The following is an 18843-nucleotide window of genomic DNA, read 5'->3' as shown; positions in this document are numbered from 1 at the left end:
AACTCAGAAATCCGCCTGCCTCCGCCTCCCAAGTGCTGGGATTAAGGCGTGCGCCACCACCGCCTGGTCGAGGATGCAGCTTCTTAATCTATTGTTCTAGGCAAGTCAATGTGATAATGGAAAATAAAGGAGATCCTGTTTGTTAGCTGCACACATACATTTCATTCAGAGTCAGTATCCATATAATTTTCTAAATTCAAAACCATTCTTTCAGCCAGTATTGAACAGTCAGATATCAAACCAACAAAGACCCACTACTGACTATTTTAACCTGGTTTGGTTTCTGTTCTGAGATAAACATTATGACCAAAACAACTTGGGAGAGAAAAGTGACACTTGCACTTTCAGCTCACATGTCACAGGGAAGCCAAGGCAGGAATATAAGAGTGGGCACAGAAAAAAAGACCCTGGGACAATAACAATTCACGGTGTTCTTCTCTGGCTTGCTTAGCAACTTTTCTCATACATCCCATGCCCATCTAACTAGGAATGGTAATGCTCACACTAGGCTGGTCCGTTCCATCAATTAATAATACAACAACTGTCCTATAAACTCACTCACAGACACGCTGACAAAGGAGACTCTTTAGTTGAGGTTCCCTTTTCCAAAGTGTCTGGTTTGTTTCAGATTGTCCATCGCTAACCAACATGGTCATCAATATGCTATGTCCATGTGTCTTAAACTCACTGGCAGCCATGAAGTGGTAATTTAGGAATTGTGATATGTTCTTTTCCTGCCTTGTGCCTATCCATCCTCCCATCAGCAGAACGTGTTTCACCTCTGATAACTCATCATAGCTACTGAGCAAGCGTTGTGCCTGTCACTGTTCTTGGCTGTTGTTTCTGCCTGATTCTCAGTCTGTAGGTCTTTCCTTAATTGAACCCTCTCTTCCCTCTTTCTGTCTTTCTGCTTCATATGTGGGACATGACAAGTGATGAAATGCTTTCTGGCAGCCCATGAAAATGCCAGCTATATAATACCATCTCTAGTCTGCTCATAAATATAAGCCAGAATCGTTCCTTTAATATAATATGAGTAAACTCACATTTTGTAGTCTAGCATCATTTTGCCCCCTCAAAAATATATTATTAGTTTATGTCATTTTTTTCTACTGCAATTATATAGCATTTACCATCTTGGTAATTAATACCCCTTATAAAATAATTACCAAATGTTTAGCAACTTGTCTTAGTGGCTAGTTGTATTTTCCATCCAAGGAAGAACTTGAAGAAGCTTTTAAGAATAAGTATGAAATTTCCTTCATTAATTAAATGACTTGCTACAAATTACAGTACTACAAATGATCTTATTTATTTGGAAGTATTTTATCTGTCCCATGTTTTCTTCATCCTTGATTATCTTTCACAATTTACCAGAGTATTTTTTAGCTACAGACATTTTACCTTTTCAGTGTTCGTATTGTGGCAAGCTAAGATAGTTTACCCTTTCAATTTCCTTTCTCCTATTAATTATCATCAAAATAATTTTTATTTGGTTTTATACCTAAACATGCTCAGTCACAGAACATGCATCCCAGATCTAAAATAGTACTCAGTCCAGAGCCTCACCTTTCTAGCTGCCCTCATTCTGGCCATTGAAATCACACAAAATGAGGAAGTTTTCTATCCCATGAACTTGACATGATACCTGAGACACAACACCTGTATTCTGACCAAGCAAAAACAAGAAGATAACATGATAAAGTCTAGGATAGAAGTTAGAAACCACTGGATGTCTGATGCCTTTATTAGACAGCTGAAAGTAATATGATCAACTATATAAAATAAGATTTCTGGCCATATTGAACTCGAGTTGGAAGAGGCGAGTCCAGTCTCAAAGTGGAGGGTCATGATCCAAAGGAAGCAGAGCGGCTGAGGAAGCTGTTTATTGGTGGTCTGAGCTTTGAAATCACAGATGTAGCTTAAGAGAGAATTTTGAGAAATGGGGCACACTTACAGACTGTGTGGAAATGAGAGATCCCCAAACATTCCAGAGGCTTTGGTTTTGTGATCTACTCTAGTGTTGAAGAGGTGGATGCTGCAATGTGTGCTCCTCCACACAAGGGCGTGTGGTGGAACCAAAGAGAGCTGTTTCTAGAGAGGATTCTGTAAAGCCTGGTGCCCATTTAATGGTGAAGAAAATTTTTGTTGGTGGCATTAAAGTGGATATGGATGAATATAATCTGAGAGACTACTTTGAAAAGTATGGCAAGATTGAAACCATAGAAGTTATGGAAGACAGGCAGAGTGGGAAAAAGAGAGGATTTGCTTTTGTAACTTTTGATGATCATGACACAGTTGATAAAGCTGTTGTTCAGAAACACCACACTATTAATGGGCATAATTGTGAAGTGAAAATGGCCCTTTGTAAACAAGAGATGAAGTCTGCTGGATCACAGAGAGGTCGTGGAGGTGGATCTGGCAACTTTGTGGGTAGTGGAGGAAACTTTGGAAGTGGTAGAGGAAACTTTAGTGGAAGAGGAGGCTCTGGTGGTGGAGATGGTGGCAGCAGAGGTAGTTATAGAGGTGGTGATGGAAGATATAATGGATTTGGAGGCGATGGTGGAAACTATGGTGGTGGTCCTGGTTACAGTAGTAGAGGAGGTTATGGAGGTGGTGGACCAGAATGTGGAAACCAAGGTGGTGGATATGGTGGTGGAGGAAGAGGATATAATGGTTACAATGAAGGAGGAAATTTTGGTAGAGGTAACTATGGTGGTGGTGGGAACTAGAATGACTTTGGAAATTATAGTAGAGAGCAACAGTCAAATTATGGACCTATGAAGGGGGGCAGTTTTGGTGGAAGAATCTCAGGCAGTCCCTATGGTGGTGGCTATGGATCTGGAGGTGGAAGTGGTGGATATGGTAGCAGAAGGTCTTAAAATAGATGGCTACAGTTCTTAGCAGGAGAGAGAGTGAGGAGTTGTCAGGAAAGTTGCAGGTTACTTTGAGACAGTCGTCCCAAATGCATTAGAGGAACTGTAAAAATCTGCCACAGAAGGAATGATGGTCCATAGTCAGAAAAGTTACTGCAGCTTAAACAGGAAACCCTTCTTGTTCAGGACTGTCATAGCCACAGTTTGCAAAAAGTGCAGCTATTGATTAATGCAATGTAGTGTCAATTAGATGTACATTCCTGAGGGCTTTTATCTGTTGTAGCATTGTCTTTTTCTTTTCATTACATCAGGTATATTGCCCTGTAAATTGTGGTAGTAGTACCAGGAATAAAAAAATTAATGAATTTTTAACTTAAAAAACGATTTCTAGTTATATGAAAAGAGGTAAGTATTTTAGAGATAATGGGATATAAATTCATTTATAACTAACACTGTTGAGAATATTTACATATGTATATATTATATAGACATATGTATATATTATATAGGTATATTCTATGCCATATCTATATAATATACAACCTCACTTGCTAATTTCATTTACAAATGGTCTATGTATATAGAACACATACACTTATGTAGTAATTTTTATCGATTAGAAATTTCAAATGAGAATTAAAAGCAGACATTGAATAATACCTGATCTGAAAAGCAGATCCTAAGTCTCAAGGTGACCAGCTTTCGGGTTTTTTTTAAATATTCACTTTCTCTCTTGCAGCACTGTCAGTCAAACACACATCAGTCCTTAAAAATCAGTATTTTAAAGCAGGCTAACACTTAACATTCTACAGTGCTGACATAATGGTGACTTTTATCAAAATAAGCAACTGCCCATCTTACATGCTACCATGATCATTTTGGGTTTCCTCGTTAGTGTTTATAGAACCTGTGTTCTATCACTTGCTGCTGATAGAACTTTAGGTCCAGGATGCGTATCAAGCAGAACACTCTGAGGTTCACTGCCTTTTGTGTGGTTTAGTATTCATTGGCTCTTATTAAATTTTTAATAAAACTATTAATATTTATATGGTAACACTCTCATTTTCTTCACATAAAAATGTTAAAAACTTAAATACCAACAAGATTTCTACCTTTAGGAATCTTTTAGGGCAGGGGAGTATTTGAGGCATGTGTAGAGTGTGTGCTCCACCTTGCAAACTCTGGAAAGATCCATCTTTTTAGTCTAAAGCAACAAAGTCTATTCTCAACAGGACCTCAAGCAAGCTTTTGAATTTAACATAAAAGTGTAACTTAAGAATGCCAAGGAAAGAACGCTTCAACTTCTTTCCATTGCAAATGATGAAAGTGATGCTCTCACAGACTGTTCGCAGGTTTAGGCCAAAGATTTGGTTGTGAATGAATGAACCATAAGGAAGCAAAACTCAAAGGGTTATCTGTGTGCAAAACTCAAAATGCTAGTCATTGAAACTTTGTGCCTAAGAGTAAAGCTCTTTGTGTTTCTCAGGAGTGTGCTTTGTCTCCTTGGTTATTTGAACAACCAGATTAAGAAGGAAATCAAGATGCTGCTTGGATATGATGAGTGGACACTTGGCATAGTCCTTGAGGACATGTGTTAGATCCACTTCTATGACTGAAATCAGACACTCTTCCCAAATTTGAGACAGAAATGCACTAATATGTACAATGTTTGTATAACGCTTGAACCTCTATATTCCAATGTGGTTACTATGGAAGGTACTCTGCATGCCACCGAAAAAGAAATATAAAAATTAAGCAAGCCATAAACCTTTGACTTACAATGGTGTAGATCTACAAAAATCTATCAGTCTTGCCTGCACAATTTGTTAGGGCAATAGTGGCATAAAGCTTGTAGGGGTAACTAACCAATTACTGATTTTAAAACCCACTCCACGAGATAGAACCCATGCCCAAAACTGGTTGAGTAATCAAGAATCTGAGACTAGGTAGCTACTGTTCTTTAGAAAGGTGGGAGGCAATAAGTAAGTCCTAATAACATTCTGGATACTCAAAGATCATTGCCTTGTTCAGTCATTAGAAAAGCTTTTTTTCCTGCAGAATATGGAAATAAATAAATAGACACACAGATAGATATTACACAGAAATAAAGACCCTGGAACAGTCATCCATAAATGGAATGTTTTCATGCAGTTCCTCCTCAGAACTCAGTAAACCCTCATGGAAGAAGAGGAAGAAAGAGTGTAAGAGTCAGAGGGCATGGAGAATACCAGGAAAATAAGGGCCTCCAAATCATCATGACAAAAGTACTTATGAACTCATAGAAACTGAGCATCCAAACAAAAACAGCAAGTCCTGCACCAGATCCTCTGTTTATATTATGGCCTTTATTCTGCTGTTTTTATGGGATTAATGTGCAAGTGCACAAGTAGGTCTCTGATTCTTGTGCCTTTTCTTGGGCTTTTGTTTTTCATTTTCTTTAATTGTTTTGCCCAATTTCAATGTATCAATTTCTATTCTATTCTATTCAATTCTATTCTATTCTATTCTATTCTATTCTATTCTATTCTATTCTATTCTATTCTATTCTTTATCCCTTAGAAATCTGTTTTTTCTAATGAGAAAAATAAAGGGAGTGGATCTGAATGGAAGGGGAGGGAGGGAGAAGCTGGGAGGAGTAGATAGAGGAGAGACAATAATCAGAATATAGTGTATGAGGAAAAAGAATCTATTTTTAATAAAAGAAAAATAAATATTAACAAAGAAAATGATGCTGTAAAAATAGTATCCAACACTTTGTCTTGTTTATGTTTCTGACCAGCATTGCCAGCTTTCTCTATTTGATAATAACTATGAAATCCCTATCCATACTGCAATATAAAATCATCTTACAGTTGGCTTTTATAGTCTTGGGGTTGGAGACTTCTCTCTCCTTGGAGCATCTGTATCCCCAGTATCACCCGTCCCTAAGTGCTCTGTAATGGTCACTTCACAATTTATGTTTGTTTCATGTTTTTCTTTTAACTGGGAGCTACCAGGACAACAGTTCCTACTCATATTATATCTTCTCTCCTCTTCCTATCTCTGTCTTTAATGTCATATTATGTGTAATCTACAAAAGTATGCATGGGAGGTCAAATGTCCCCAATGGAGGAGTTAAGGAAAGGACTGAAGGAACTGAAGGGGTTTGCAACCCTATAGGAAGATCAACCAACCAGACCCCAGCCCACCCAGGGCTCTCAGGGACTAAACTACCAACCAAGGAGTACACATGGAAAGACCCATGTCTCCAGCCACATATGTAGCAGAGAATGGACTTGTCGGCATTAATGGGAGAAGAGGCCCTTGGTCCTGTGAAGGCTTGATGCCCCAGTGTAGGGGAATGCCAGGGCAGGAGTAGGTGGGTGGGTGGGTGGGAGGGTAGGGGAACACCTTTATAGAAGCAGGGGGAAGTTATGGGGTTTTCTAGGGGGTGCCCAAAAAGGGAATAACATTTGAAATGTAAATAAAGAAAATATCCAATAAAAAAGAATTGAAAAAACGTAGCAGAAATGATATTCGAATTTTATAGAATGTTTATATGCACATACATATAGGTGTATAAAGTTTCCAGGAGCATATCTATTTACATAACAAATAGGATTTTATCTTAACGTTCAAAAATCTTGAACTAGTTTTGAAAAACATTCAAGTGATATTGTAGAATTAGGGGTACACTTTTTTTTTTCAGAAAAAAAGTCTGCGTTTTATTCTATTGGGTTGCAGAATCCCGTTATGAGTCCCATTTCCCTCATTTGCAAAGGCAGCCATCGGAATGAAGGTCAATTCAGACTGCCATAAGACCATACCATAAGACCATACAGAGATTTCCTGGGTGGCCTGCACAGAAATAGTAACTTCCTTCATTCATTAAGACTGAAATGCCAAAGTAAAAATGTCCACAGCTTCATTGTCCTGTTTTATTTTCTGGTTTGCATATTGTCCTCCTCGCATTGGATTATCACATGTTCACAGAGAGATCATCCCACCAGAGAGCCTCACCCTTGCAGTCAGACTCCTACCCTTTTAAAACAATCACATTGGACGTTAATGTTTTAATGCATAAATTTGAGGAGAAACAAATAGTAAATTTAGAATAGTAGGCAGAATGCCAAATAAGGATTATTTTAGATCTAAAATCTAAGTTTCCACATAAAATATTTACTGAGTATTTTTCAAAGTTTGGGGAAGTTTAGTCATAAAAGGAGTAAGTTACTTTATCTATTCATAATAATTTAGATACAGCTATAAAAACAATGTTGAACAGAATCCCTTAAATACTGTTTTTCCTTATCTGAATATTCCAAGAAATCCACAACACCAGCAGAAAATTGATTTAAGACAGGATTGTTGTCAAATAAATAACAAAATATCCAAGCAAAGTGGATGTTAGGAATTAGAAGAGAAGGCACATCTCCTCCAGTGCCTGATGGTATTTCCATAAGAGACTGCAAATATGGCTCTTGTTACTTCACTGGTGCTGTGGATAGCAACAGCAAACAATAGAAATGTGCCATGAAACTATTTTGCTTACTTTCTCTTTTTTTTTCAAAACTTAACTTATCTTTTTTTTATCTTATCTTATCTTAATTGCTTAACTTAGGGAGAGTCAAATCATAGAAAAGTTGATGAGTCTTTTAATATCTTCAGTCAAAAAGATAAGTGACAGACATACATAATCAGTCTGTTAGGTCTCCGGGCCTTTTCTATGTTTGATTTCTGTCATCTAGAAGTCTGTCTCCCTTCCTGGTGGTTAGCAGGCTATATCTCAGCATCACATGTATTACTAGCTGTCCCATAAGTTACCAGGTAGAAAAGTGTTCTCAAAATAGGAAAACACATCCCAGAGTGATTTAATTCACTGAGCATGAACATGCCTTGTTTATGTTTTCTTAACTGAAAACATTTTGTTGCATAATGATGTGAACTTTTTTTGATGTAATTTTTTTTTACTTATATTAATAGTATCTTTTAAAAAGTCCAACCTTAACTCTTTTGTGATGTCTTTTCTTCAGAACTATGGAGTGTGATATTTTGTATAAGAAATACAATAACAAGGAAAACAAAATACTTTTATCAGTTGCAGATCATTAGGAGATTCAAAAGGAAAGAGAATAATTGCTATTCAGAACAACATGACATAGATAAATATACGTGGTTTATGACATTCTCTTCTTCCACTGAAAATGGCTTTTTATCATTCTCTTTCCTTTCTATTGTACCAATGCAACATTGTTATTGAATTTCATTTTTCATTGTTAGCTTTGTACTCAAAGTAAAATTGGAGAAGTTTCTGTGGTCATGACTATTGGCTCTCATAGAGGAGAGGAAAGAATTTTTTGGTGAATTTTCACGAAGATGTGCACAAATTATCTAATGTTTCACTTGGATATATTCATGATGACTGCAATGTTGGAAAAAAAATACAGTATGCCTAAATTTTTAAAAAGTGTCTCAATATAAACAATTCCATCTAAGACTGGAGCACTCTTCCACAACTCCCAGCAGATATCAATAGAAATCCAACATATTTATAGAAAAGAATGTAAGGATGTAAAACAACTGAAGAATCTAACCCAATTTCAATCCAAATTTTCTAAACCAGAGACATCCCAAATCTAAAAGAGAGAGAAAAAATGAGCTACTGGGATAGTAAGGACGAGACTTGAAATCATAAATTCTGTAACTCTCAAAGCTTGGCTCCTTTTTATACATAAAATATTTAGTAAGATGTCTTACATGAGAGAAAAATACCATTTTCTAAAATATGTAGATAATTCAGTAGACAAGAACATTTTTTTTTCTTTAGAGCCTTCGTTTACTGGCTGTATTTTATTCTAAAGTTTAAAGTAAAAAGGAAAACAGAAAAGATAAAAATATCACTATTTTTGGTTTGAAAATCCAGTATAAGAATTTACACACATAAACAATCCCCTGTAACACCTTCGTTCAATACCCTACATTTGGACATGCCATGGAGTTTAAACTGTGACTTTTAAAAGCATACTTCAGTCTGTGTAAGCAAGTTATTATCCCTGAGTCAACTACAAATGTATGGTATTAAATCAGTGAATCTTATAAGTAAAATTTGTGGAGATTTATAGAACCATTGCTCAAAGTATGACAATATTTAATGTATCATATTAACCATTAAGCAAGATAGTCCTCCAATTAGAAAAAGAAATATTTTATGTTTTGCCAGCCTGCCACACCTCAGAGAAGAGTTGAATACAATAGATTGTCTACTACAAATGGTTCCAGGAGAAAAAGTATGATCTCATCCACTGTTTGACTCAAACCAACTGAAAAGGAACCAGAGCTTCATCATAAGCCCATTTACAATGAGAATACCAAGAAAATTCCTTTCAAGACATCTAGTAGACAAAGTAACATAACCTCCATGGGCTGTGTCAGGGTGGATCAGTATTAATGAAGCAATGGCAATTGCTAATTCATGATTTTAGCTGTTACAAGTCAGACTTCAAGTACTGAGAGATGAATTCAAAAGGTTTATTTTGAAATGCAGACTGGTTCTTTTCATGGACATAATGTATATTATGATTATGTTCTTGGCCTGCATTGGTCTTGTAATGAGTAAGGCACCTGAAGTACATTATTCATGGAATGTCAGAAGCACATTGCTGTGTATAGCAATGCTTCTAAGAGGAGTGGGGGGTTGGGTGGGTGGGTTGGTACAGTGTAATGGCTAAGTTTCCAAGCCAGACAAACACATCTGAAAACCTCAATGCCTTCTCTCACAGCAGAATGAAGCAGTGCCGGCTCTGAAACCCTGCTAGGAAGACTTTCCAGTGTAGTGGAAGCTTCCAGGATGAGAATGGGCTTAGATGTGCCTATTGGCTAGATTGGTTCCCTTCATCCTTGACAACTGTAGGACAATGAATACCATTAATTTGTCTTCTTACAGGCCTGCATCCCAGATCCACTTTTTCTTACATGTGCCTTGGTTCTCAATTTATTCTGATATCTTTGACTTAAGTTTATATTGCTGCAAATAGTTTTACTTCATTATAAAACAAGCTGCAAACTTTTTCTCCACTCCCTGTTTTAAAAGCAAACGTGACTTATTTTGTGCTTGCTTTGTCACTATTCATAAAATTACAAGAACAATCTGAACTATCTTTTGTTACAATCATATTTTTACAAGCACTATCCTTTTATCATATTGATTCTACTCCTTGTCATAAGTACATACAGATCCTGGAGGCAAGACAGACAAGGGTAGGTGTGGTCAACAGGTAAGAGTAGAAGCGTGAAACATCTAAGGATGATGGGGTAGACTTATTTTCATACTTTACAAGAAACAGACTCATAGTCAATGGACTGTGCCATTTAAGGAATATTTTTGTCCATATAAGAGCAGGTGCCTGTGTGCTAAATAAGCAGAAGCAGGGAGAAATGGAAAGTAAGCAATTAGTCACTGAAGCGCTTCTAAAGTACAACAGACTAGAAATGGAAGAACAAGGGCGATCATGTCACCCGTTTTAATCTTTTAAGTTCTGACTGCTCTTAACATTGAAGGACAAGATATCAATCTGATAGATGAGAAGCACACATTGGATTTGAAAGACTGAAACTGCACCAATTCAGAGAGTTTGGCTGAAAAGGAAGTAGGGGATAAGACCTCAAGTACTGAAGCTGGACAAGAAAACTGTTTCTGTTGCCAATTGGCTGAATACGCTGTGCCCTCAATTGGCTATGAGCGAAGTATATGAGCCAAGCCACAAGTGGTCAAAATGTTGTGAAGAAAAGTTGTAGAGTACTGGATTATATTTTGAATTAGAAATTACTTCCTCCACCTATTGTAATTGAAGCTATTTGTGTAGTTGCCCGTAGACAAGCTAAATAGAATGCGGCTTCATATTAGTGGTTGTGATGGTCATGGTAAAGTTGTTCTCATGAATGTAAGAACAGAGAGAACTTAGTGAAATCAACACTCTTGAGACACCTGAGAAGTCAAAGGGTAGTAACACTGGCCACATGACTGGCAGCCAGAGTAAACACTGGAGTCAGAGATAGACAGAGAAGTGCTTCATCCACTTCTCACTGGCTGTACAATGGTGCACAGATCAAGAACAGAAAATACTCATTTCTCTAGTTGGACCAGAAGACATGCAGAGAGTGTGTGCATCCTCCATTGGCTCTGCTCATGATTACCCAGAAAATCGATCAAAGCAGCAACAATCTCAGCCTTTGTCCAGTTTCTGCCACAGGCCTATAGAATCTCTAGCCAAAGGAATCTCAGCGTTTTTGATCTCTTAGAAACACCTTTCAACCCTTGACAGTTTCCTGCCCCTTTTCCTCAATTTCTCACTTTTCTGGAATAATTCCAAAAAATCCTGATTCTGCTTTGCTAGAGTCCATGGCCTTTCTTTTCTCTAGTATAAGACAATGAAGTTAGAGACACTGATTCAGATCAATTTTTGAGGAATGTGAGTGTCCAGCATCTTAGGTCCTTGTGTCATGACAACTGAGTCTCAAAAGGTTTTATCAGTCTTGAAATGTCTGCATCATTATATAGCCTAAGGTCCAGATGGGTACTAGATAAAATTCTAGAAATGTATAGCTAAGTGTGAAAGGTCTCAACTCTAGATTCCATATATACTTACATAATACCTACCATAAAAACATATTCTCTTTCCTTGATGTAGCTTACTTACCTCATATTCCCACTAATGTAATTGGTAAATGTACTGATTATAACTTTCTTTTGTTTTGTGAATGTCAAAGTCTTTTATGGTAGCAGGTGTTATTTAGTGTAACAAAGCTAAGATTCCCAAGCCAACATCCCTCATGATTAGGTGTTATTAATATTTTAAGTTAGAGTTATTGTCTTCTATTGGCAATGGAAGTGGAGTTGGATTTGCTTAGTATAGAATCAGCATTTTTGTCATGATTTCCAGCTTTGACTCATACTGGGCCACTGAGAAAGGAGATTTTTTTTTGCATGGACATAGCAATGTGACCAGTCACATTACTTGTCTCTTTTCTTTTATTTGGTTGTATTTTAACACACTGTGAATGTGAGAACAGAACAGGAAAACAGGTTCAATCAACCTAAATTACTATGCATAGTTAAGTGCTTAATTACAGACCAAGTGAGAGGCAGAAGAAATGACTGTGGTCATGGAAGTGGCCTGCTCCTGGAGTGTCCTATCCATGGTATTTATATAACCTTAAGAGGTAGGCATCAAGGAAACAGAAAATGAGGTCAAAATCATTGATCATAGGAACGAGATTCTCCAAAATTCATTTTAAGATATTGCATTTCAATTCAGATGACTAGTGTATTTATATACAACACTTTAGGACAACTTGTGTGCAAACATTACTGGCACAAGTCCATGATTAAATGGCAAAAGCTTAGAATACTGATGTGGAACCTGTCACTGATTACTTTCACAAGCAGTTCCCAGAAAACATCAAGCAAGTTCAATAAATCATCTCTTTCCTTTCCTCATTTTTATTCTTCTGAACAACCATTACCGTATCAACATGCTAAAGAGTTGGAGATAATAATCATATGCTTCATGGACATATCTAAATCATCAAAGGTCTGCTGTCAATCCATCCCATACTCAATTCATTCCATGCATTTGGTATATGATGTTTCAAGTTACCTGTGAGCATTTTACTTGGCTCATATCTTTCCTCATGTATGATCCCATGAGCTCTCTGCATTCATGACCCATCAGTTTCTGTTACCTTCTTCCAGCATGACTATATGTTTTATGTACTTTCATCTGTTCTGCAACAGTGAAGATACTGTGAACTTTTTACATTTTCTATGTGATACTTTCAATTTGGAGAATTTAAAAAATAAAGTTGTAGATAGCAGATGTATGTTGATCATCTTATACCATTTATAGCAAAAATTGAAACATAGTAAACTGAACTTTATATTATCACGTACTTTTTAGTTTCAAATAAACTTTAAAAATTATACTTTAATTATAGACTGCTTTATTATTAACAGATGAAATTAAATATGTGTTGTAATTCCGGAAACCAGGTTCAGTCATCATTTTGCTTTATAGAGTTACATTTAATGAAGACATAAATTTGACCTCCAGATGCCACCAATTAGGAATTGCAATCAAAACATGAAAGGTTGACATAAATTATAATATTTTTAAATTGCCCTTTATAGAGCTTATTTAACAGTACAATGTAGAAAAATTGAGTATTTTGAGACATAATGAGACATATTATAGTATTATGGCAGTGCTGATCTATTTTGTTCTTCCATCTATTTAAATTGTAATTGAACAAGAACCTATTGACTGTTTCCTAAATTTCAGACCTCTCTCTCATGAAACTTAGTGTTAGTGCACATAAGAACTAGGAAGTATATGATATAATTTTAGAGTGGTAAGTTCACTGTAATAAACAAACAAATCATAAGCATGTGTGAAGCAGAGATTTGTCAACCTTGCTAATCTTTCTTAAGAACAAAGTACTTGTTTCATTGATTCTTTGCCTTGTTATTTTTCATTTCTGCTTCATTTACTTCAACCATAAACTTTGTTTACCTCTCCACATGTACTTGCTTGGGGTGTTTAGTGTTTTTCTTTTTCTAAGGCCAGCAGGTGTATCATTACGTTATAGATCTGAGATGAGAGCATCAAACCAAATATAGCAGTATCCTTTGAGTGAAATATACTTGAATATACGAAATCAAAATACAAACATTTGAACTTGTGAATCCTAACACGGACAGTTAGCAAACAGTGCAAATCCTTACCGTGCATGCAGATTTATATACTTCAAAACTATTTTTACATAACAAAGATAATTAACTTGGTTTGAATCAGTATAAGACTAACAGGCATATTATCACTTCTGAAAGTTTAGCTTCATATATTCGCCATCAACCTAGTCTCAAAACGATTTAAAAATTGAGAATATAAAAATGATGCTTTAAACATTTTCTTCTATTAAAATAAGCCTTCAGCAAAGGACTTTAGTCAAAGTCAAACTTCTAAGAAGAATAACACCTATAGAAGTAAGCATGTGAGCAGGACTGCAGGGGTTCTGCCAGACATTTTTCTCTATTGGATACAGCTAGACAAAGCACACACTTAATGACTCTCTAAAGCCTTGAAGGATTACAACAATTTCAACATTTTGAAGGCTTGCTAAAGACAGTAGGATACTTCCATGGTATGACTGATTACCTTAAGATTACTTAGAGATTATTGATATTTTTCTATAGTGTGGATATTGTTAACATAAGTGATGTTGGGAAATAATTCTCACTAGCAAAGTAAAAAGCATTCAAGCTTCATTCTTGGTTACATCACCAGCAATCCTCCATTGTTTTATAAATAATGTACAGTCATCTCCTCCAGTGGCTTCACAGAACGAATGCATAGTCATCTCTTCCAGTGGTTTCCTATGTAAGCAGAATAGTTTGGGTTCTTCTAGATCTGTCATGCATAATGCACTAGTAAGTGTTCTTGATACTGTTTGCAGATTGGAATTAAGAAGCATGTCTATAGAACTTTGTTTGAATGGTTTGATGTGTTTAAGTTTTAAATTTAAATAAGAGAAACCAAAAAAAATCCAGAAGGGCTTTAAAAAATAAAGCCCTATCACAACTACCTCATAACCTTCAGAGGGTTTTATCCATTGAGTTTTCATAAGACATGAAAGCTGTGGGTTCTGGGTGATACACACCCTCCTTCCCTCCCCCCTCCCTTCTTCCTTCCTTCCTTCCTTTTTTCTATTTTCCCTCTATTCCATCTCTTCCCCTTTCCTATCCCCCTTCCTCAGACCCTCCATTTTCCTATTTCTGTCATCCTTCTGTTCTGTTATTTATAGATATTAATATGCTTAACAAGTTTTTCTTTTTAATGTAAACTAATAATCATTATGATGAAGACTTGTGTAGATATGTCATACCTGATGTTGACAATGAGTAAAGAAATATAGCTATATTTTTCGCTCATTCAAAACTTCTAACACTTATCCAAAGAACTTTCCATTTGACTTAAATGCCAAATGGATCAAGTTTTGCCATATTTCTCTGCATTTCAGTAAATATTTTGGCTACTAGTTTGAATCCCATATAATTTTTATTTTTACTGCTTTAAAAAAAAACATATGGGGGATGGGGGAAGGGACCAGGGTAGGAGAGGGGACAGAGAGGGCAAGGGACGATCAAGTATAGGAAGAGCTGGGGAGAGACAACCAAGAGACTGAATAGAAATCAGTAGCATGGGTTGTGGTGGTGGTGGTGGTGATGGCGGTGGCTGTGGCGGTGGCGGTGGTGGTGGTGGCAGCGGCGGTGGCCATGGTGGCGGCGGCGGTGCCGGTGGCGGCAGTGGCGGTGGTGGTGGTATAATATATGTCTAGGACATGCCAGAGATCTGGGATGAGGGAGGTTCCAGAGACTCCATGAGGGTGACTCTAGCTGAGACTACTTAGCAGTGTGCAATATGGAGCCTGAAGTGGCCATCTCCTCCAGCTAGCCAGGACTCTCACTGGAGGGATAAGGACAGCAACCACTGACAAGACCTTTGACCCAAACTTTGCCCCGCCTACAAGATATGCAGGGACAAAGATAGAGAAGAGGCTGAGAGATTGTCCAACCAATGACTGGCCCAACTTGAGATCCATCCTGTTGGATATTCACACTCAAGCGGCAGGAGAGGCTTTCCTGAGGTGGACAGTCTTTGAAAAGTTTGTATACTTTGTAAACTTTGTAAACCCTCAAAGTAGGAAAGTGGCTAGGGCCCAGCCTGAGGAACTCAGTCAGAGGTAGGCCTCTCCCCCAAACTTCCCTGTCATAAGGGTCACAAAAGTCATCGCCAACCTCTCAGCAGGACCCTACCTAGGTTTATGCTAATTTTAGGTAAAAGTCTGAACAAAAGCCACCAATCCCTAAACTTCCCACAGAAACTCACCTCTCTGAGCATGAAAGCCTACCAAACCCTGAACAGGAAAACCCATCAATCCCTCAGGGAGCTCAGGACTTGAAACCCCACCAGTCTTCACCCTTGAAATCTCCAGCCAAGCATGAACCACTGTATAATCACTGAACTTTTTGTAATCCCCTGCTGCTGTTTGTTCCCTCCCAGGAGCATAGGTATCCACTCCTGGATATGCCCCTCCTAACTCTGGACCCTCCAATAAATCTCTTTCATGAGATCTGCTGCCTGGTACGACTTCCTCATTGGAGGAAGACAAAAAGCATTGATGAGAAGAAGGGAAGAAGCAAAGAGAAGGAGCAGGGCTGAGGCCCTTGAGCTCCTCAGAGCACCTGGGGATACCCTCCCCTGGGAGCTGTAACACCTCTGTTGAAGAGGCTTTCTCTCAGAGCTGTGTGGTCTCTCCCCCCTCCCCCCTCTCTGTCTCAAGATGCCCTCCCACCAGGATACCTTGTCCCCTCAGAGATGTATGGTTCCTGGGCTTCTAAGACCCAGGACACCTTCCCATGAGAGCAGAAAGGCTGACCCATTCCATGAAAAAGAACCAAATCCCTGAAACTATTAATGATATTCTGATAGGCTCACGGATAGAAATCTAATATAACTGTCCTCTGGGAGGCTCCACCCAGCCACTGACTGAAAGAGATGCAAAGACTCACAGGTAAACTTTAGACAGAGCTCGGGAATTCTTAAGGAAGAGTTTGGGGAACCACTGTGGCCCCACAAGGCAAATAGAAACTCTACAAGAAGAAAAACAGTCAATTAACATAGAGCCTTGGAGGTTCCCAGAGACTGAACCACCAACCAAAGAGCGTACAAAGGTTGAACCTAAGTCCCTGCACATATGTAGATTTGCAGCTTGGTCTTCATATGGGTCTTCCTACAACTGAAGCAGGGGCTTATACTGCCTCGGTTGCCTGCTTGTGAATCCTGCTCCCATAACTAGGCTGTCTTGTTTGGCTACAGTGGGAGAGGATATACCTAGTCCTGCAGAGATTTGAGGTGCCTGTGTGGAAATGATGCCCAGGGAAGAACTTTCCTTTCTCAGAAGTGAAGGGGGCATGAAGGAAGGGGCCTGTGAGGGGAGACCTGGAGGAGGCAGAGGCTACAATCAGGATGCAAAGTGAGTAAATAAATAAATAAATAAATAAATAAATAAATGGAGAAAAAGGTATGCCAAAATACAGACTCATTATTTGGAGCACAATCTTACTCTATATCCTCTGTGGTAGAAAACTATATATGAAATTATAAAGGATACACGGAGAACTCTTAGTGCATTACAACTAAGTCTATACCCCAGCTATCTCACTTGTCAGGATGTTAGAATATGACAACGTAGCAACAGGTGAGAGTCAGCTAACTACAAAATGACCACAGCCATAGTTCGACCATGCCCACTTGGGTCTGAACATGGTAGAATTCAAGAGTGCTTCAAACACAAGGATAATTGCACTGTGATAATTGCTGGCTGCTTCCCCACATTCGGTTCTAGCAGCGAATCTTGAGTGTAAACCCTAAAGGTGACCACTTAGCTTTTCAAAGTTCTGCAACTGGGCTGCTAGGCATCTTCCAAGGGAAATTATCAACTTTTCAGGTGTTCCTTTACACAAAGTGAATTGAAAAGCTACAATCTTTACAATAAATTATGGGGTTATAATATCTCTTCTCTCCAAACATAGTCATACCTGAAGAACGGTTGCCACATTGAAATTTGAACTGACTGAATGATTTGCTGAGTTTTATTTTATGAGACGTGGAAGGAAAAGAAACAGAAATTTACTAATACTCAACTGTTACTTGTCCTATATGATTTAGGAGCTATACCCAAGGTATTTGAAAACTCAGGCTTTATCCATTTAACTACTTTCTATCACAAAACATTTGAACAACACCAACATGACACTAAGTTAACATAGGTAAAAGGAAGAATGTTTTATGTGGTTTTTCCTAAACATAGCTACATATAGAATCACATTAACCCCAAAAGAGACTTTCTTTCTTTTTTTTTATTAGATATTTTCTTTACTTACATGTCAAATGATATCTCCTTTCCTGGTTTCCCCTCTGAAAAAAGAAAAAAGAAAAAAGAAAAAAAAACCCCAAAACCCCAAACCCTGTTTCCTCTCCCCTCCCCCTTCTCACCAACCTACCCTTTCCTGCTTTCTAGCCCTGACATTTCACTACACTGTGACATAGAACCTTCACAGGACCAAGGGCCTCTCCTCCCATTGATGACTGACTAGGCCATCCTCTGCTATACATATGTTCCTGGAGCCATTAGTCCCACCATGTGTACTCCTTGGTTGATGGTTAAGTTCCTGGGAGCTCTGAGAGTGCTAGTTAGTTTATATTGTTGTTCGTCTGAAGGGGCTACAAACCCTTTAGCTCCTTGGGTCCATTCTCTAGCTCCTTCATTGGGGACCTTGGGCTCAGTCCAATGGATGTTTGTGAGCCCTCTACTTCTGTATTAGTGGAGCACTGTCAGAGCCTCTCAGGAGACAGCTATCTCAGGCTCCTGTCAGCCAGCACTTGCTGGCATTCACAATAGTGTCTAGATTTGATGATTGAATATAGGAAGGATTCCCAGGTGGAGCAGTCTCTGAATCGTCCTTCCTTTAGTCTCTGCTCCATAGTTAGTCTCTACAACTCCTTCCATGGGTATTTTGATCCCCTTTTTAAGAAGGAACAAAATATCCACACTTTGGTCTTCCTTCTTCTTGAGTTTCTTGTAGTTTGTGGATTGTACTTTGTGTATTCTGATCTTCTTGTATCCATTTAGTTTGATGTTGGCTACTGGTTTGCTGTATATTGCTTTTACTATGTTTAGGTATGGGCCTTGAATTCCTGATCTTTCCAAGTCATCATGAAGGGGTGTTGGTACTTGTCAAATGGTTTCTCAGCATCTAATGAGATGATCATATGGTTTTTTTTCTTTGAGTTTGTTTATACAGTGAATTATGTTGATGGATTTCCATATATTGAACCATCCCTGCATCCCTGGGATGAAGCCTACTTGA

The 18843-nt window shown here is 38.0% G+C and overlaps 1 protein-coding gene and 1 pseudogene across 9 annotated transcripts in view; one reads left to right on the top strand and one right to left on the bottom strand.

The window, feature by feature from the left end:
- The window catches only part of LOC116097605, a 5242-nt pseudogene extending 2360 nt beyond the window's left edge, over window positions 1–2882 (top strand).
- Window positions 1–18843, bottom strand: part of Magi2 (membrane associated guanylate kinase, WW and PDZ domain containing 2) — a 1461753-nt gene that overhangs the window by 1021218 nt on the left and 421692 nt on the right. The window lies entirely within an intron of this gene.

The sequence above is a fragment of the Mastomys coucha genome, unplaced genomic scaffold (assembly GCF_008632895.1).
Source record: "Mastomys coucha isolate ucsf_1 unplaced genomic scaffold, UCSF_Mcou_1 pScaffold19, whole genome shotgun sequence".
In the NCBI taxonomy this organism is placed as follows: Eukaryota; Metazoa; Chordata; class Mammalia; order Rodentia; family Muridae; genus Mastomys; species Mastomys coucha.
This window is presented reverse-complemented; position numbering and strand designations above follow the sequence as displayed.